We start from the raw sequence: 19,777 nt of genomic DNA, 5'->3' as shown, positions 1-19,777 counted from the left end.
ATTGATTGATTGATTGATTGATTGATTGATTGATTGATTGATTGATGCAGCACAACAGTCAAATAGTGGAGTGGAGTAGGGGAACAGCAAACAGCCAATAAAGCAGCCCGCCCGCTCGCCTGCCCGCCACAATGGACCTACCTGTGTACACTAGATGGATGTGATGGAATGTACTGTCGTCCCTACATTTCAAGAAGAAGTAAGAATTGCAGTTGCAACAAAGCCTTGCTTGCCTACAAAGAGAGCAGCAATTTGGATTTGTTACTATGTTACCTAGAAGAATAACAAACTGTGCAAGGATGGAGGTTGTAGGAGCAAGGAGAAGTTGTCTGTAAAGTTGGTGGATGCCTATTTTCCATTTTGCAGTCCCTTGTCTCCCTCTTGTGGCCTCCTGGAGGCAACTAGCTGTGCAAAAAAAAGACAGCCTGGCGGCCGGCTGTTGCAGTGTTGCCCTCTCAGGCAACACTGAGTGACTGACTGAGCCTCACCGTCTTATATAAAGTTCAGACGGAACTTTGCACGTGTCATAGTGGAGCCCTCAGGATTCCAGAGCCAGCTTTCTGACATCATAATGGGGCCTCAGAGATAAAAGCCTGGGCCCAGGCAGTGTTGGTCAGTGCTGCTCAGCAGGCAGCACTGGACTGGACTGGATTACAGCTGATACAAGGTGTGAAGGAACAAGGGGTGGCTGTGGGCATGCACTTGCTGCCGCTGCCAGTGTTTATCTGCATGGCAGCAGGGCATTTGGGCGTTGCCAGGAAGGCATTTTTATGTAGATTCCTCCTCTTTCAGCACTGCATTGTGGTGCAAGCAAAAGAAGCAAATCCTGTCTGGCTTCCTCTCCGGCCTTTATTCACCTCCCGTGTAGCTGTGAGTGTGTGAGCCTGCAGGGCCCCATGGAATTGCCTAGAAGTAGGCTGAATCGCTGCAAGGGCTGAACAGCAGTATCGGGCAGGCTCGGGCAACGCGCGGCCCGTTCGGGTTATCGCTTCTCGGCCTTTTGGCTAAGATCAAGTGTAGTATCTGTTCTTATCAGTTTAATATCTGATACGTCCCCTATCTGGGGACCATATATTAAATGGATTTTTAGAACAGGGAGATGGAAATAGAGCTTGCTCTGTCCACTCCACGCATTGACCTGGTATTGCAGTATTTCCAGGACCGGTGCACCCTTTCCTTATGTGTTGACTAAAAGCAGATTCCAAAAGTGTTTTTTGTCTTTGCTATTGTTTCTGTCTTTCTGAAGGGATCTCCCCTTTTAATCCCATTATTTCAACACCTGTTGGACAATGCATGAGTGATAATGAGCTCATTGATTAAATGCAATTAATGAATAGATTGCCACCTCTTGTTGTGTGTCGTCTGTGTTTCTGTGTTTCCGGCATTTCACATTGGAACACCTCATTCACCTTCCTTGTCTTCTCTCCGCCCTCCCTTTTAGGTAAGTTAAAGAGCTGCACCTGAGCCAGCCACTGATTGATTGATTGATTGATTGATTGATTGATTGATTGATTGATTGATTGATTGATTGATTGATGCAGCACAACAGTCAAATAGTGGAGTGGAGTAGGGGAACAGCAAACAGCCAATAAAGCAGCCCGCCCGCTCGCCTGCCCGCCACAATGGACCTACCTGTGTACACTAGATGGATGTGATGGAATGTACTGTCGTCCCTACATTTCAAGAAGAAGTAAGAATTGCAGTTGCAACAAAGCCTTGCTTGCCTACAAAGAGAGCAGCAATTTGGATTTGTTACTATGTTACCTAGAAGAATAACAAACTGTGCAAGGATGGAGGTTGTAGGAGCAAGGAGAAGTTGTCTGTAAAGTTGGTGGATGCCTATTTTCCATTTTGCAGTCCCTTGTCTCCCTCTTGTGGCCTCCTGGAGGCAACTAGCTGTGCAAAAAAAAGACAGCCTGGCGGCCGGCTGTTGCAGTGTTGCCCTCTCAGGCAACACTGAGTGACTGACTGAGCCTCACCGTCTTATATAAAGTTCAGACGGAACTTTGCACGTGTCATAGTGGAGCCCTCAGGATTCCAGAGCCAGCTTTCTGACATCATAATGGGGCCTCAGAGATAAAAGCCTGGGCCCAGGCAGTGTTGGTCAGTGCTGCTCAGCAGGCAGCACTGGACTGGACTGGATTACAGCTGATACAAGGTGTGAAGGAACAAGGGGTGGCTGTGGGCATGCACTTGCTGCCGCTGCCAGTGTTTATCTGCATGGCAGCAGGGCATTTGGGCATTGCCAGGAAGGCGTTTTTATGTAGATTCCTCCTCTTTCAGCACTGCATTGTGGTGCAAGCAAAAGAAGCAAATCCTGTCTGGCTTCCTCTCCGGCCTTTATTCACCTCCCGTGTAGCTGTGAGTGTGTGAGCCTGCAGGGCCCCATGGAATTGCCTAGAAGTAGGCTGAATCGCTGCAAGGGCTGAACAGCAGTATCGGGCAGGCTCGGGCAACGCGCGGCCCGTTCGGGTTATCGCTTCTCGGCCTTTTGGCTAAGATCAAGTGTAGTATCTGTTCTTATCAGTTTAATATCTGATACGTCCCCTATCTGGGGACCATATATTAAATGGATTTTTAGAACAGGGAGATGGAAATAGAGCTTGCTCTGTCCACTCCACGCATTGACCTGGTATTGCAGTATTTCCAGGACCGGTGCACCCTTTCCTTATGTGTTGACTAAAAGCAGATTCCAAAAGTGTTTTTTTGTCTTTGCTATTGTTTCTGTCTTTCTGAAGGGATCTCCCCTTTTAATCCCATTATTTCAACACCTGTTGGACAATGCATGAGTGATAATGAGCTCATTGATTAAATGCAATTAATGAATAGATTGCCACCTCTTGTTGTGTGTCGTCTGTGTTTCTGTGTTTCCGGCATTTCACATTGGAACACCTCATTCACCTTCCTTGTCTTCTCTCCGCCCTCCCTTTTAGGTAAGTTAAAGAGCTGCACCTGAGCCAGCCACTGATTGATTGATTGATTGATTGATTGATTGATTGATTGATTGATGCAGCACAACAGTCAAATAGTGGAGTGGAGTAGGGGAACAGCAAACAGCCAATAAAGCAGCCCGCCCGCTCGCCTGCCCGCCACAATGGACCTACCTGTGTACACTAGATGGATGTGATGGAATGTACTGTCGTCCCTACATTTCAAGAAGAAGTAAGAATTGCAGTTGCAACAAAGCCTTGCTTGCCTACAAAGAGAGCAGCAATTTGGATTTGTTACTATGTTACCTAGAAGAATAACAAACTGTGCAAGGATGGAGGTTGTAGGAGCAAGGAGAAGTTGTCTGTAAAGTTGGTGGATGCCTATTTTCCATTTTGCAGTCCCTTGTCTCCCTCTTGTGGCCTCCTGGAGGCAACTAGCTGTGCAAAAAAAAGACAGCCTGGCGGCCGGCTGTTGCAGTGTTGCCCTCTCAGGCGGCAACACTGAGTGACTGACTGAGCCTCACCGTCTTATATAAAGTTCAGACGGAACTTTGCACGTGTCATAGTGGAGCCCTCAGGATTCCAGAGCCAGCTTTCTGACATCATAATGGGGCCTCAGAGATAAAAGCCTGGGCCCAGGCAGTGTTGGTCAGTGCTGCTCAGCAGGCAGCACTGGACTGGACTGGATTACAGCTGATACAAGGTGTGAAGGAACAAGGGGTGGCTGTGGGCATGCACTTGCTGCCGCTGCCAGTGTTTATCTGCATGGCAGCAGGGCATTTGGGCGTTGCCAGGAAGGCGTTTTTATGTAGATTCCTCCTCTTTCAGCACTGCATTGTGGTGCAAGCAAAAGAAGCAAATCCTGTCTGGCTTCCTCTCCGGCCTTTATTCACCTCCCGTGTAGCTGTGAGTGTGTGAGCCTGCAGGGCCCCATGGAATTGCCTAGAAGTAGGCTGAATCGCTGCAAGGGCTGAACAGCAGTATCGGGCAGGCTCGGGCAACGCGCGGCCCGTTCGGGTTATCGCTTCTCGGCCTTTTGGCTAAGATCAAGTGTAGTATCTGTTCTTATCAGTTTAATATCTGATACGTCCCCTATCTGGGGACCATATATTAAATGGATTTTTAGAACAGGGAGATGGAAATAGAGCTTGCTCTGTCCACTCCACGCATTGACCTGGTATTGCAGTATTTCCAGGACCGGTGCACCCTTTCCTTATGTGTTGACTAAAAGCAGATTCCAAAAGTGTTTTTTGTCTTTGCTATTGTTTCTGTCTTTCTGAAGGGATCTCCCCTTTTAATCCCATTATTTCAACACCTGTTGGACAATGCATGAGTGATAATGAGCTCATTGATTAAATGCAATTAATGAATAGATTGCCACCTCTTGTTGTGTGTCGTCTGTGTTTCTGTGTTTCCGGCATTTCACATTGGAAAACCTCATTCACCTTCCTTGTCTTCTCTCCGCCCTCCCTTTTAGGTAAGTTAAAGAGCTGCACCTGAGCCAGCCACTGATTGATTGATTGATTGATTGATTGATTGATTGATTGATTGATTGATGCAGCACAACAGTCAAATAGTGGAGTGGAGTAGGGGAACAGCAAACAGCCAATAAAGCAGCCCGCCCGCTCGCCTGCCCGCCACAATGGACCTACCTGTGTACACTAGATGGATGTGATGGAATGTACTGTCGTCCCTACATTTCAAGAAGAAGTAAGAATTGCAGTTGCAACAAAGCCTTGCTTGCCTACAAAGAGAGCAGCAATTTGGATTTGTTACTATGTTACCTAGAAGAATAACAAACTGTGCAAGGATGGAGGTTGTAGGAGCAAGGAGAAGTTGTCTGTAAAGTTGGTGGATGCCTATTTTCCATTTTGCAGTCCCTTGTCTCCCTCTTGTGGCCTCCTGGAGGCAACTAGCTGTGCAAAAAAAAGACAGCCTGGCGGCCGGCTGTTGCAGTGTTGCCCTCTCAGGCAACACTGAGTGACTGACTGAGCCTCACCGTCTTATATAAAGTTCAGACGGAACTTTGCACGTGTCATAGTGGAGCCCTCAGGATTCCAGAGCCAGCTTTCTGACATCATAATGGGGCCTCAGAGATAAAAGCCTGGGCCCAGGCAGTGTTGGTCAGTGCTGCTCAGCAGGCAGCACTGGACTGGACTGGATTACAGCTGATACAAGGTGTGAAGGAACAAGGGGTGGCTGTGGGCATGCACTTGCTGCCGCTGCCAGTGTTTATCTGCATGGCAGCAGGGCATTTGGGCGTTGCCAGGAAGGCGTTTTTATGTAGATTCCTCCTCTTTCAGCACTGCATTGTGGTGCAAGCAAAAGAAGCAAATCCTGTCTGGCTTCCTCTCCGGCCTTTATTCACCTCCCGTGTAGCTGTGAGTGTGTGAGCCTGCAGGGCCCCATGGAATTGCCTAGAAGTAGGCTGAATCGCTGCAAGGGCTGAACAGCAGTATCGGGCAGGCTCGGGCAACGCGCGGCCCGTTCGGGTTATCGCTTCTCGGCCTTTTGGCTAAGATCAAGTGTAGTATCTGTTCTTATCAGTTTAATATCTGATACGTCCCCTATCTGGGGACCATATATTAAATGGATTTTTAGAACAGGGAGATGGAAATAGAGCTTGCTCTGTCCACTCCACGCATTGACCTGGTATTGCAGTATTTCCAGGACCGGTGCACCCTTTCCTTATGTGTTGACTAAAAGCAGATTCCAAAAGTGTTTTTTGTCTTTGCTATTGTTTCTGTCTTTCTGAAGGGATCTCCCCTTTTAATCCCATTATTTCAACACCTGTTGGACAATGCATGAGTGATAATGAGCTCATTGATTAAATGCAATTAATGAATAGATTGCCACCTCTTGTTGTGTGTCGTCTGTGTTTCTGTGTTTCCGGCATTTCACATTGGAACACCTCATTCACCTTCCTTGTCTTCTCTCCGCCCTCCCTTTTAGGTAAGTTAAAGAGCTGCACCTGAGCCAGCCACTGATTGATTGATTGATTGATTGATTGATTGATTGATTGATTGATTGATGCAGCACAACAGTCAAATAGTGGAGTGGAGTAGGGGAACAGCAAACAGCCAATAAAGCAGCCCGCCCGCTCGCCTGCCCGCCACAATGGACCTACCTGTGTACACTAGATGGATGTGATGGAATGTACTGTCGTCCCTACATTTCAAGAAGAAGTAAGAATTGCAGTTGCAACAAAGCCTTGCTTGCCTACAAAGAGAGCAGCAATTTGGATTTGTTACTATGTTACCTAGAAGAATAACAAACTGTGCAAGGATGGAGGTTGTAGGAGCAAGGAGAAGTTGTCTGTAAAGTTGGTGGATGCCTATTTTCCATTTTGCAGTCCCTTGTCTCCCTCTTGTGGCCTCCTGGAGGCAACTAGCTGTGCAAAAAAAAGACAGCCTGGCGGCCGGCTGTTGCAGTGTTGCCCTCTCAGGCAACACTGAGTGACTGACTGAGCCTCACCGTCTTATATAAAGTTCAGACGGAACTTTGCACGTGTCATAGTGGAGCCCTCAGGATTCCAGAGCCAGCTTTCTGACATCATAATGGGGCCTCAGAGATAAAAGCCTGGGCCCAGGCAGTGTTGGTCAGTGCTGCTCAGCAGGCAGCACTGGACTGGACTGGATTACAGCTGATACAAGGTGTGAAGGAACAAGGGGTGGCTGTGGGCATGCACTTGCTGCCGCTGCCAGTGTTTATCTGCATGGCAGCAGGGCATTTGGGCGTTGCCAGGAAGGCGTTTTTATGTAGATTCCTCCTCTTTCAGCACTGCATTGTGGTGCAAGCAAAAGAAGCAAATCCTGTCTGGCTTCCTCTCCGGCCTTTATTCACCTCCCGTGTAGCTGTGAGTGTGTGAGCCTGCAGGGCCCCATGGAATTGCCTAGAAGTAGGCTGAATCGCTGCAAGGGCTGAACAGCAGTATCGGGCAGGCTCGGGCAACGCGCGGCCCGTTCGGGTTATCGCTTCTCGGCCTTTTGGCTAAGATCAAGTGTAGTATCTGTTCTTATCAGTTTAATATCTGATACGTCCCCTATCTGGGGACCATATATTAAATGTATTTTTAGAACAGGGAGATGGAAATAGAGCTTGCTCTGTCCACTCCACGCATTGACCTGGTATTGCAGTATTTCCAGGACCGGTGCACCCTTTCCTTATGTGTTGACTAAAAGCAGATGCCAAAAGTGTTTTTTGTCTTTGCTATTGTTTCTGTCTTTCTGAAGGGATCTCCCCTTTTAATCCCATTATTTCAACACCTGTTGGACAATGCATGAGTGATAATGAGCTCATTGATTAAATGCAATTAATGAATAGATTGCCACCTCTTGTTGTGTGTCGTCTGTGTTTCTGTGTTTCCGGCATTTCACATTGGAACACCTCATTCACCTTCCTTGTCTTCTCTCCGCCCTCCCTTTTAGGTAAGTTAAAGAGCTGCACCTGAGCCAGCCACTGATTGATTGATTGATTGATTGATTGATTGATTGATTGATTGATGCAGCACAACAGTCAAATAGTGGAGTGGAGTAGGGGAACAGCAAACAGCCAATAAAGCAGCCCGCCCGCTCGCCTGCCCGCCACAATGGACCTACCTGTGTACACTAGATGGATGTGATGGAATGTACTGTCGTCCCTACATTTCAAGAAGAAGTAAGAATTGCAGTTGCAACAAAGCCTTGCTTGCCTACAAAGAGAGCAGCAATTTGGATTTGTTACTATGTTACCTAGAAGAATAACAAACTGTGCAAGGATGGAGGTTGTAGGAGCAAGGAGAAGTTGTCTGTAAAGTTGGTGGATGCCTATTTTCCATTTTGCAGTCCCTTGTCTCCCTCTTGTGGCCTCCTGGAGGCAACTAGCTGTGCAAAAAAAAGACAGCCTGGCGGCCGGCTGTTGCAGTGTTGCCCTCTCAGGCAACACTGAGTGACTGACTGAGCCTCACCGTCTTATATAAAGTTCAGACGGAACTTTGCACGTGTCATAGTGGAGCCCTCAGGATTCCAGAGCCAGCTTTCTGACATCATAATGGGGCCTCAGAGATAAAAGCCTGGGCCCAGGCAGTGTTGGTCAGTGCTGCTCAGCAGGCAGCACTGGACTGGACTGGATTACAGCTGATACAAGGTGTGAAGGAACAAGGGGTGGCTGTGGGCATGCACTTGCTGCCGCTGCCAGTGTTTATCTGCATGGCAGCAGGGCATTTGGGCGTTGCCAGGAAGGCGTTTTTATGTAGATTCCTCCTCTTTCAGCACTGCATTGTGGTGCAAGCAAAAGAAGCAAATCCTGTCTGGCTTCCTCTCCGGCCTTTATTCACCTCCCGTGTAGCTGTGAGTGTGTGAGCCTGCAGGGCCCCATGGAATTGCCTAGAAGTAGGCTGAATCGCTGCAAGGGCTGAACAGCAGTATCGGGCAGGCTCGGGCAACGCGCGGCCCGTTCGGGTTATCGCTTCTCGGCCTTTTGGCTAAGATCAAGTGTAGTATCTGTTCTTATCAGTTTAATATCTGATACGTCCCCTATCTGGGGACCATATATTAAATGGATTTTTAGAACAGGGAGATGGAAATAGAGCTTGCTCTGTCCACTCCACGCATTGACCTGGTATTGCAGTATTTCCAGGACCGGTGCACCCTTTCCTTATGTGTTGACTAAAAGCAGATTCCAAAAGTGTTTTTTGTCTTTGCTATTGTTTCTGTCTTTCTGAAGGGATCTCCCCTTTTAATCCCATTATTTCAACACCTGTTGGACAATGCATGAGTGATAATGAGCTCATTGATTAAATGCAATTAATGAATAGATTGCCACCTCTTGTTGTGTGTCGTCTGTGTTTCTGTGTTTCCGGCATTTCACATTGGAACACCTCATTCACCTTCCTTGTCTTCTCTCCGCCCTCCCTTTTAGGTAAGTTAAAGAGCTGCACCTGAGCCAGCCACTGATTGATTGATTGATTGATTGATTGATTGATTGATTGATTGATTGATTGATTGATTGATTGATGCAGCACAACAGTCAAATAGTGGAGTGGAGTAGGGGAACAGCAAACAGCCAATAAAGCAGCCCGCCCGCTCGCCTGCCCGCCACAATGGACCTACCTGTGTACACTAGATGGATGTGATGGAATGTACTGTCGTCCCTACATTTCAAGAAGAAGTAAGAATTGCAGTTGCAACAAAGCCTTGCTTGCCTACAAAGAGAGCAGCAATTTGGATTTGTTACTATGTTACCTAGAAGAATAACAAACTGTGCAAGGATGGAGGTTGTAGGAGCAAGGAGAAGTTGTCTGTAAAGTTGGTGGATGCCTATTTTCCATTTTGCAGTCCCTTGTCTCCCTCTTGTGGCCTCCTGGAGGCAACTAGCTGTGCAAAAAAAAGACAGCCTGGCGGCCGGCTGTTGCAGTGTTGCCCTCTCAGGCAACACTGAGTGACTGACTGAGCCTCACCGTCTTATATAAAGTTCAGACGGAACTTTGCACGTGTCATAGTGGAGCCCTCAGGATTCCAGAGCCAGCTTTCTGACATCATAATGGGGCCTCAGAGATAAAAGCCTGGGCCCAGGCAGTGTTGGTCAGTGCTGCTCAGCAGGCAGCACTGGACTGGACTGGATTACAGCTGATACAAGGTGTGAAGGAACATGGGGTGGCTGTGGGCATGCACTTGCTGCCGCTGCCAGTGTTTATCTGCATGGCAGCAGGGCATTTGGGCGTTGCCAGGAAGGCGTTTTTATGTAGATTCCTCCTCTTTCAGCACTGCATTGTGGTGCAAGCAAAAGAAGCAAATCCTGTCTGGCTTCCTCTCCGGCCTTTATTCACCTCCCGTGTAGCTGTGAGTGTGTGAGCCTGCAGGGCCCCATGGAATTGCCTAGAAGTAGGCTGAATCGCTGCAAGGGCTGAACAGCAGTATCGGGCAGGCTCGGGCAACGCGCGGCCCGTTCGGGTTATCGCTTCTCGGCCTTTTGGCTAAGATCAAGTGTAGTATCTGTTCTTATCAGTTTAATATCTGATACGTCCCCTATCTGGGGACCATATATTAAATGGATTTTTAGAACAGGGAGATGGAAATAGAGCTTGCTCTGTCCACTCCACGCATTGACCTGGTATTGCAGTATTTCCAGGACCGGTGCACCCTTTCCTTATGTGTTGACTAAAAGCAGATTCCAAAAGTGTTTTTTGTCTTTGCTATTGTTTCTGTCTTTCTGAAGGGATCTCCCCTTTTAATCCCATTATTTCAACACCTGTTGGACAATGCATGAGTGATAATGAGCTCATTGATTAAATGCAATTAATGAATAGATTGCCACCTCTTGTTGTGTGTCGTCTGTGTTTCTGTGTTTCCGGCATTTCACATTGGAACACCTCATTCACCTTCCTTGTCTTCTCTCCGCCCTCCCTTTTAGGTAAGTTAAAGAGCTGCACCTGAGCCAGCCACTGATTGATTGATTGATTGATTGATTGATTGATTGATTGATTGATTGATTGATTGATTGATTGATGCAGCACAACAGTCAAATAGTGGAGTGGAGTAGGGGAACAGCAAACAGCCAATAAAGCAGCCCGCCCGCTCGCCTGCCCGCCACAATGGACCTACCTGTGTACACTAGATGGATGTGATGGAATGTACTGTCGTCCCTACATTTCAAGAAGAAGTAAGAATTGCAGTTGCAACAAAGCCTTGCTTGCCTACAAAGAGAGCAGCAATTTGGATTTGTTACTATGTTACCTAGAAGAATAACAAACTGTGCAAGGATGGAGGTTGTAGGAGCAAGGAGAAGTTGTCTGTAAAGTTGGTGGATGCCTATTTTCCATTTTGCAGTCCCTTGTCTCCCTCTTGTGGCCTCCTGGAGGCAACTAGCTGTGCAAAAAAAAGACAGCCTGGCGGCCGGCTGTTGCAGTGTTGCCCTCTCAGGCAACACTGAGTGACTGACTGAGCCTCACCGTCTTATATAAAGTTCAGACGGAACTTTGCACGTGTCATAGTGGAGCCCTCAGGATTCCAGAGCCAGCTTTCTGACATCATAATGGGGCCTCAGAGATAAAAGCCTGGGCCCAGGCAGTGTTGGTCAGTGCTGCTCAGCAGGCAGCACTGGACTGGACTGGATTACAGCTGATACAAGGTCAGCAGGCAGCACTGGACTGGACTGGATTACAGCTGATACAAGGTGTGAAGGAACAAGGGGTGGCTGTGGGCATGCACTTGCTGCCGCTGCCAGTGTTTATCTGCATGGCAGCAGGGCATTTGGGCGTTGCCAGGAAGGCGTTTTTATGTAGATTCCTCCTCTTTCAGCACTGCATTGTGGTGCAAGCAAAAGAAGCAAATCCTGTCTGGCTTCCTCTCCGGCCTTTATTCACCTCCCGTGTAGCTGTGAGTGTGTGAGCCTGCAGGGCCCCATGGAATTGCCTAGAAGTAGGCTGAATCGCTGCAAGGGCTGAACAGCAGTATCGGGCAGGCTCGGGCAACGCGCGGCCCGTTCGGGTTATCGCTTCTCGGCCTTTTGGCTAAGATCAAGTGTAGTATCTGTTCTTATCAGTTTAATATCTGATACGTCCCCTATCTGGGGACCATATATTAAATGGATTTTTAGAACAGGGAGATGGAAATAGAGCTTGCTCTGTCCACTCCACGCATTGACCTGGTATTGCAGTATTTCCAGGACCGGTGCACCCTTTCCTTATGTGTTGACTAAAAGCAGATTCCAAAAGTGTTTTTTGTCTTTGCTATTGTTTCTGTCTTTCTGAAGGGATCTCCCCTTTTAATCCCATTATTTCAACACCTGTTGGACAATGCATGAGTGATAATGAGCTCATTGATTAAATGCAATTAATGAATAGATTGCCACCTCTTGTTGTGTGTCGTCTGTGTTTCTGTGTTTCCGGCATTTCACATTGGAACACCTCATTCACCTTCCTTGTCTTCTCTCCGCCCTCCCTTTTAGGTAAGTTAAAGAGCTGCACCTGAGCCAGCCACTGATTGATTGATTGATTGATTGATTGATTGATTGATTGATTGATTGATTGATTGATGCAGCACAACAGTCAAATAGTGGAGTGGAGTAGGGGAACAGCAAACAGCCAATAAAGCAGCCCGCCCGCTCGCCTGCCCGCCACAATGGACCTACCTGTGTACACTAGATGGATGTGATGGAATGTACTGTCGTCCCTACATTTCAAGAAGAAGTAAGAATTGCAGTTGCAACAAAGCCTTGCTTGCCTACAAAGAGAGCAGCAATTTGGATTTGTTACTATGTTACCTAGAAGAATAACAAACTGTGCAAGGATGGAGGTTGTAGGAGCAAGGAGAAGTTGTCTGTAAAGTTGGTGGATGCCTATTTTCCATTTTGCAGTCCCTTGTCTCCCTCTTGTGGCCTCCTGGAGGCAACTAGCTGTGCAAAAAAAAGACAGCCTGGCGGCCGGCTGTTGCAGTGTTGCCCTCTCAGGCAACACTGAGTGACTGACTGAGCCTCACCGTCTTATATAAAGTTCAGACGGAACTTTGCACGTGTCATAGTGGAGCCCTCAGGATTCCAGAGCCAGCTTTCTGACATCATAATGGGGCCTCAGAGATAAAAGCCTGGGCCCAGGCAGTGTTGGTCAGTGCTGCTCAGCAGGCAGCACTGGACTGGACTGGATTACAGCTGATACAAGGTGTGAAGGAACAAGGGGTGGCTGTGGGCATGCACTTGCTGCCGCTGCCAGTGTTTATCTGCATGGCAGCAGGGCATTTGGGCGTTGCCAGGAAGGCGTTTTTATGTAGATTCCTCCTCTTTCAGCACTGCATTGTGGTGCAAGCAAAAGAAGCAAATCCTGTCTGGCTTCCTCTCCGGCCTTTATTCACCTCCCGTGTAGCTGTGAGTGTGTGAGCCTGCAGGGCCCCATGGAATTGCCTAGAAGTAGGATGAATCGCTGCAAGGGCTGAACAGCAGTATCGGGCAGGCTCGGGCAACGCGCGGCCCGTTCGGGTTATCGCTTCTCGGCCTTTTGGCTAAGATCAAGTGTAGTATCTGTTCTTATCAGTTTAATATCTGATACGTCCCCTATCTGGGGACCATATATTAAATGGATTTTTAGAACAGGGAGATGGAAATAGAGCTTGCTCTGTCCACTCCACGCATTGACCTGGTATTGCAGTATTTCCAGGACCGGTGCACCCTTTCCTTATGTGTTGACTAAAAGCAGATTCCAAAAGTGTTTTTTGTCTTTGCTATTGTTTCTGTCTTTCTGAAGGGATCTCCCCTTTTAATCCCATTATTTCAACACCTGTTGGACAATGCATGAGTGATAATGAGCTCATTGATTAAATGCAATTAATGAATAGATTGCCACCTCTTGTTGTGTGTCGTCTGTGTTTCTGTGTTTCCGGCATTTCACATTGGAACACCTCATTCACCTTCCTTGTCTTCTCTCCGCCCTCCCTTTTAGGTAAGTTAAAGAGCTGCACCTGAGCCAGCCACTGATTGATTGATTGATTGATTGATTGATTGATTGATTGATTGATTGATTGATTGATTGATGCAGCACAACAGTCAAATAGTGGAGTGGAGTAGGGGAACAGCAAACAGCCAATAAAGCAGCCCGCCCGCTCGCCTGCCCGCCACAATGGACCTACCTGTGTACACTAGATGGATGTGATGGAATGTACTGTCGTCCCTACATTTCAAGAAGAAGTAAGAATTGCAGTTGCAACAAAGCCTTGCTTGCCTACAAAGAGAGCAGCAATTTGGATTTGTTACTATGTTACCTAGAAGAATAACAAACTGTGCAAGGATGGAGGTTGTAGGAGCAAGGAGAAGTTGTCTGTAAAGTTGGTGGATGCCTATTTTCCATTTTGCAGTCCCTTGTCTCCCTCTTGTGGCCTCCTGGAGGCAACTAGCTGTGCAAAAAAAAGACAGCCTGACAGCCTGGCGGCCGGCTGTTGCAGTGTTGCCCTCTCAGGCAACACTGAGTGACTGACTGAGCCTCACCGTCTTATATAAAGTTCAGACGGAACTTTGCACGTGTCATAGTGGAGCCCTCAGGATTCCAGAGCCAGCTTTCTGACATCATAATGGGGCCTCAGAGATAAAAGCCTGGGCCCAGGCAGTGTTGGTCAGTGCTGCTCAGCAGGCAGCACTGGACTGGACTGGATTACAGCTGATACAAGGTGTGAAGGAACAAGGGGTGGCTGTGGGCATGCACTTGCTGCCGCTGCCAGTGTTTATCTGCATGGCAGCAGGGCATTTGGGCGTTGCCAGGAAGGCGTTTTTATGTAGATTCCTCCTCTTTCAGCACTGCATTGTGGTGCAAGCAAAAGAAGCAAATCCTGTCTGGCTTCCTCTCCGGCCTTTATTCACCTCCCGTGTAGCTGTGAGTGTGTGAGCCTGCAGGGCCCCATGGAATTGCCTAGAAGTAGGCTGAATCGCTGCAAGGGCTGAACAGCAGTATCGGGCAGGCTCGGGCAACGCGCGGCCCGTTCGGGTTATCGCTTCTCGGCCTTTTGGCTAAGATCAAGTGTAGTATCTGTTCTTATCAGTTTAATATCTGATACGTCCCCTATCTGGGGACCATATATTAAATGGATTTTTAGAACAGGGAGATGGAAATAGAGCTTGCTCTGTCCACTCCACGCATTGACCTGGTATTGCAGTATTTCCAGGACCGGTGCACCCTTTCCTTATGTGTTGACTAAAAGCAGATTCCAAAAGTGTTTTTTGTCTTTGCTATTGTTTCTGTCTTTCTGAAGGGATCTCCCCTTTTAATCCCATTATTTCAACACCTGTTGGACAATGCATGAGTGATAATGAGCTCATTGATTAAATGCAATTAATGAATAGATTGCCACCTCTTGTTGTGTGTCGTCTGTGTTTCTGTGTTTCCGGCATTTCACATTGGAACACCTCATTCACCTTCCTTGTCTTCTCTCCGCCCTCCCTTTTAGGTAAGTTAAAGAGCTGCACCTGAGCCAGCCACTTGATTGATTGATTGATTGATTGATTGATTGATTGATTGATGCAGCACAACAGTCAAATAGTGGAGTGGAGTAGGGGAACAGCAAACAGCCAATAAAGCAGCCCGCCCGCTCGCCTGCCCGCCACAATGGACCTACCTGTGTACACTAGATGGATGTGATGGAATGTACTGTCGTCCCTACATTTCAAGAAGAAGTAAGAATTGCAGTTGCAACAAAGCCTTGCTTGCCTACAAAGAGAGCAGCAATTTGGATTTGTTACTATGTTACCTAGAAGAATAACAAACTGTGCAAGGATGGAGGTTGTAGGAGCAAGGAGAAGTTGTCTGTAAAGTTGGTGGATGCCTATTTTCCATTTTGCAGTCCCTTGTCTCCCTCTTGTGGCCTCCTGGAGGCAACTAGCTGTGCAAAAAAAAGACAGCCTGGCGGCCGGCTGTTGCAGTGTTGCCCTCTCAGGCAACACTGAGTGACTGACTGAGCCTCACCGTCTTATATAAAGTTCAGACGGAACTTTGCACGTGTCATAGTGGAGCCCTCAGGATTCCAGAGCCAGCTTTCTGACATCATAATGGGGCCTCAGAGATAAAAGCCTGGGCCCAGGCAGTGTTGGTCAGTGCTGCTCAGCAGGCAGCACTGGACTGGACTGGATTACAGCTGATACAAGGTGTGAAGGAACAAGGGGTGGCTGTGGGCATGCACTTGCTGCCGCTGCCAGTGTTTATCTGCATGGCAGCAGGGCATTTGGGCGTTGCCAGGAAGGCGTTTTTATGTAGATTCCTCCTCTTTCAGCACTGCATTGTGGTGCAAGCAAAAGAAGCAAATCCTGTCTGGCTTCCCGTGTAGCTGTGAGTGTGTGAGCCTGCAGGGCCCCATGGAATTGCCTAGAAGTAGGCTGAATCGCTGCAAGGGCTGAACAGCAGTATCGGGCAGGCTCGGGCAACGCGCGGCCCGTTCGGGTTATCGCTTCTCGGCCTTTTGGCTAAGATCAAGTGTAGTATCTGTTCTTATCAGTTTAATATCTGATACGTCCCCTATCTGGGGACCATATATTAAATGGATTTTTAGAACAGGGAGATGGAAATAGAGCTTGCTCTGTCCACTCCACGCATTGACCTGGTATTGCAGTATTTCCAGGACCGGTGCACCCTTTCCTTATGTGTTGACTAAAAGCAGATTCCAAAAGTGTTTTTTGTCTTTGCTATTGTTTCTGTCTTTCTGAAGGGATCTCCCCTTTTAATCCCATTATTTCAACACCTGTTGGACAATGCATGAGTGATAATGAGCTCATTGATTAAATGCAATTAATGAATAGATTGCCACCTCTTGTTGTGTGTCGTCTGTGTTTCTGTGTTTCCGGCATTTCACATTGGAACACCTCATTCACCTTCCTTGTCTTCTCTCCGCCCTCCCTTTTAGGTAAGTTAAAGAGCTGCACCTGAGCCAGCCACTGATTGATTGATTGATTGATTGATTGATTGATTGATTGATTGATTGATTGATTGATGCAGCACAACAGTCAAATAGTGGAGTGGAGTAGGGGAACAGCAAACAGCCAATAAAGCAGCCCGCCCGCTCGCCTGCCCGCCACAATGGACCTACCTGTGTACACTAGATGGATGTGATGGAATGTACTGTCGTCCCTACATTTCAAGAAGAAGTAAGAATTGCAGTTGCAACAAAGCCTTGCTTGCCTACAAAGAGAGCAGCAATTTGGATTTGTTACTATGTTACCTAGAAGAATAACAAACTGTGCAAGGATGGAGGTTGTAGGAGCAAGGAGAAGTTGTCTGTAAAGTTGGTGGATGCCTATTTTCCATTTTGCAGTCCCTTGTCTCCCTCTTGTGGCCTCCTGGAGGCAACTAGCTGTGCAAAAAAAAGACAGCCTGGCGGCCGGCTGTTGCAGTGTTGCCCTCTCAGGCAACACTGAGTGACTGACTGAGCCTCACCGTCTTATATAAAGTTCAGACGGAACTTTGCACGTGTCATAGTGGAGCCCTCAGGATTCCAGAGCCAGCTTTCTGACATCATAATGGGGCCTCAGAGATAAAAGCCTGGGCCCAGGCAGTGTTGGTCAGTGCTGCTCAGCAGGCAGCACTGGACTGGACTGGATTACAGCTGATACAAGGTGTGAAGGAACAAGGGGTGGCTGTGGGCATGCACTTGCTGCCGCTGCCAGTGTTTATCTGCATGGCAGCAGGGCATTTGGGCGTTGCCAGGAAGGCGTTTTTATGTAGATTCCTCCTCTTTCAGCACTGCATTGTGGTGCAAGCAAAAGAAGCAAATCCTGTCTGGCTTCCTCTCCGGCCTTTATTCACCTCCCGTGTAGCTGTGAGTGTGTGAGCCTGCAGGGCCCCATGGAATTGCCTAGAAGTAGGATGAATCGCTGCAAGGGCTGAACAGCAGTATCGGGCAGGCTCGGGCAACGCGCGGCCCGTTCGGGTTATCGCTTCTCGGCCTTTTGGCTAAGATCAAGTGTAGTATCTGTTCTTATCAGTTTAATATCTGATACGTCCCCTATCTGGGGACCATATATTAAATGGATTTTTAGAACAGGGAGATGGAAATAGAGCTTGCTCTGTCCACTCCACGCATTGACCTGGTATTGCAGTATTTCCAGGACCGGTGCACCCTTTCCTTATGTGTTGACTAAAAGCAGATTCCAAAAGTGTTTTTTGTCTTTGCTATTGTTTCTGTCTTTCTGAAGGGATCTCCCCTTTTAATCCCATTATTTCAACACCTGTTGGACAATGCATGAGTGATAATGAGCTCATTGATTAAATGCAATTAATGAATAGATTGCCACCTCTTGTTGTGTGTCGTCTGTGTTTCTGTGTTTCCGGCATTTCACATTGGAACACCTCATTCACCTTCCTTGTCTTCTCTCCGCCCTCCCTTTTAGGTAAGTTAAAGAGCTGCACCTGAGCCAGCCACTGATTGATTGATTGATTGATTGATTGATTGATTGATTGATTGATTGATGCAGCACAACAGTCAAATAGTGGAGTGGAGTAGGGGAACAGCAAACAGCCAATAAAGCAGCCCGCCCGCTCGCCTGCCCGCCACAATGGACCTACCTGTGTACACTAGATGGATGTGATGGAATGTACTGTCGTCCCTACATTTCAAGAAGAAGTAAGAATTGCAGTTGCAACAAAGCCTTGCTTGCCTACAAAGAGAGCAGCAATTTGGATTTGTTACTATGTTACCTAGAAGAATAACAAACTGTGCAAGGATGGAGGTTGTAGGAGCAAGGAGAAGTTGTCTGTAAAGTTGGTGGATGCCTATTTTCCATTTTGCAGTCCCTTGTCTCCCTCTTGTGGCCTCCTGGAGGCAACTAGCTGTGCAAAAAAAAGACAGCCTGGCGGCCGGCTGTTGCAGTGTTGCCCTCTCAGGCAACACTGAGTGACTGACTGAGCCTCACCGTCTTATATAAAGTTCAGACGGAACTTTGCACGTGTCATAGTGGAGCCCTCAGGATTCCAGAGCCAGCTTTCTGACATCATAATGGGGCCTCAGAGATAAAAGCCTGGGCCCAGGCAGTGTTGGTCAGTGCTGCTCAGCAGGCAGCACTGGACTGGACTGGATTACAGCTGATACAAGGTGTGAAGGAACAAGGGGTGGCTGTGGGCATGCACTTGCTGCCGCTGCCAGTGTTTATCTGCATGGCAGCAGGGCATTTGGGCGTTGCCAGGAAGGCGTTTTTATGTAGATTCCTCCTCTTTCAGCACTGCATTGTGGTGCAAGCAAAAGAAGCAAATCCTGTCTGGCTTCCTCTCCGGCCTTTATTCACCTCCCGTGTAGCTGTGAGTGTGTGAGCCTGCAGGGCCCCATGGAATTGCCTAGAAGTAGGCTGAATCGCTGCAAGGGCTGAACAGCAGTATCGGGCAGGCTCGGGCAACGCGCGGCCCGTTCGGGTTATCGCTTCTCGGCCTTTTGGCTAAGATCAAGTGTAGTATCTGTTCTTATCAGTTTAATATCTGATACGTCCCCTATCTGGGGACCATATATTAAATGGATTTTTAGAACAGGGAGATGGAAATAGAGCTTGCTCTGTCCACTCCACGCATTGACCTGGTATTGCAGTATTTCCAGGACCGGTGCACCCTTTCCTTATGTGTTGACTAAAAGCAGATTCCAAAAGTGTTTTTTGTCTTTGCTATTGTTTCTGTCTTTCTGAAGGGATCTCCCCTTTTAATCCCATTATTTCAACACCTGTTGGACAATGCATGAGTGATAATGAGCTCATTGATTAAATGCAATTAATGAATAGATTGCCACCTCTTGTTGTGTGTCGTCTGTGTTTCTGTGTTTCCGGCATTTCACATTGGAACACCTCATTCACCTTCCTTGTCTTCTCTCCGCCCTCCCTTTTAGGTAAGTTAAAGAGCTGCACCTGAGCCAGCCACTGATTGATTGATTGATTGATTGATTGATTGATTGATTGATTGATTGATTGATTGATTGATTGATTGATTGATGCAGCACAACAGTCAAATAGTGGAGTGGAGTAGGGGAACAGCAAACAGCCAATAAAGCAGCCCGCCCGCTCGCCTGCCCGCCACAATGGACCTACCTGTGTACACTAGATGGATGTGATGGAATGTACTGTCGTCCCTACATTTCAAGAAGAAGTAAGAATTGCAGTTGCAACAAAGCCTTGCTTGCCTACAAAGAGAGCAGCAATTTGGATTTGTTACTATGTTACCTAGAAGAATAACAAACTGTGCAAGGATGGAGGTTGTAGGAGCAAGGAGAAGTTGTCTGTAAAGTTGGTGGATGCCTATTTTCCATTTTGCAGTCCCTTGTCTCCCTCTTGTGGCCTCCTGGAGGCAACTAGCTGTGCAAAAAAAAGACAGCCTGGCGGCCGGCTGTTGCAGTGTTGCCCTCTCAGGCAACACTGAGTGACTGACTGAG

The 19,777-nt window shown here is 47.7% G+C and overlaps 13 non-coding genes across 13 annotated transcripts; all 13 read left to right on the top strand.

Moving 5' to 3' along the window:
* Positions 1-984: 984 nt before the first annotated feature.
* LOC142695387 (U2 spliceosomal RNA) lies at positions 985-1,175 on the top strand. The gene has a single exon (XR_012863508.1). It is a non-coding gene; the product is annotated as a U2 spliceosomal RNA (small nuclear RNA).
* Positions 1,176-2,475: 1,300 nt separating this feature from the next.
* Positions 2,476-2,666, top strand: LOC142695385 (U2 spliceosomal RNA). Its single transcript, XR_012863506.1, has one exon. It is a non-coding gene; the product is annotated as a U2 spliceosomal RNA (small nuclear RNA).
* A 1,284-nt stretch (positions 2,667-3,950) lies between these two features.
* On the top strand, positions 3,951-4,141 carry LOC142695384 (U2 spliceosomal RNA). The gene has a single exon (XR_012863505.1). It is a non-coding gene; the product is annotated as a U2 spliceosomal RNA (small nuclear RNA).
* A 1,284-nt stretch (positions 4,142-5,425) lies between these two features.
* LOC142695383 (U2 spliceosomal RNA) lies at positions 5,426-5,616 on the top strand. Its single transcript, XR_012863504.1, has one exon. It is a non-coding gene; the product is annotated as a U2 spliceosomal RNA (small nuclear RNA).
* Positions 5,617-6,900: 1,284 nt separating this feature from the next.
* Positions 6,901-7,091, top strand: LOC142695270 (U2 spliceosomal RNA). The gene has a single exon (XR_012863402.1). It is a non-coding gene; the product is annotated as a U2 spliceosomal RNA (small nuclear RNA).
* Positions 7,092-8,371: 1,280 nt separating this feature from the next.
* On the top strand, positions 8,372-8,562 carry LOC142695382 (U2 spliceosomal RNA). The gene has a single exon (XR_012863503.1). It is a non-coding gene; the product is annotated as a U2 spliceosomal RNA (small nuclear RNA).
* Positions 8,563-9,862: 1,300 nt separating this feature from the next.
* On the top strand, positions 9,863-10,053 carry LOC142695381 (U2 spliceosomal RNA). Its single transcript, XR_012863502.1, has one exon. It is a non-coding gene; the product is annotated as a U2 spliceosomal RNA (small nuclear RNA).
* A 1,345-nt stretch (positions 10,054-11,398) lies between these two features.
* LOC142695379 (U2 spliceosomal RNA) lies at positions 11,399-11,589 on the top strand. Its single transcript, XR_012863501.1, has one exon. It is a non-coding gene; the product is annotated as a U2 spliceosomal RNA (small nuclear RNA).
* A 1,292-nt stretch (positions 11,590-12,881) lies between these two features.
* LOC142695378 (U2 spliceosomal RNA) lies at positions 12,882-13,072 on the top strand. The gene has a single exon (XR_012863500.1). It is a non-coding gene; the product is annotated as a U2 spliceosomal RNA (small nuclear RNA).
* Positions 13,073-14,376: 1,304 nt separating this feature from the next.
* On the top strand, positions 14,377-14,567 carry LOC142695377 (U2 spliceosomal RNA). Its single transcript, XR_012863499.1, has one exon. It is a non-coding gene; the product is annotated as a U2 spliceosomal RNA (small nuclear RNA).
* Positions 14,568-15,822: 1,255 nt separating this feature from the next.
* LOC142695376 (U2 spliceosomal RNA) lies at positions 15,823-16,013 on the top strand. Its single transcript, XR_012863498.1, has one exon. It is a non-coding gene; the product is annotated as a U2 spliceosomal RNA (small nuclear RNA).
* A 1,292-nt stretch (positions 16,014-17,305) lies between these two features.
* Positions 17,306-17,496, top strand: LOC142695375 (U2 spliceosomal RNA). The gene has a single exon (XR_012863497.1). It is a non-coding gene; the product is annotated as a U2 spliceosomal RNA (small nuclear RNA).
* A 1,284-nt stretch (positions 17,497-18,780) lies between these two features.
* LOC142695373 (U2 spliceosomal RNA) lies at positions 18,781-18,971 on the top strand. The gene has a single exon (XR_012863495.1). It is a non-coding gene; the product is annotated as a U2 spliceosomal RNA (small nuclear RNA).
* The last annotated feature ends 806 nt before the right edge of the window (positions 18,972-19,777 follow it).

This window comes from Rhinoderma darwinii (assembly GCF_050947455.1).
Source record: "Rhinoderma darwinii isolate aRhiDar2 chromosome 5 unlocalized genomic scaffold, aRhiDar2.hap1 SUPER_5_unloc_47, whole genome shotgun sequence".
NCBI lineage: Eukaryota > Metazoa > Chordata > Amphibia > Anura > Rhinodermatidae > Rhinoderma > Rhinoderma darwinii.
This window is presented reverse-complemented; position numbering and strand designations above follow the sequence as displayed.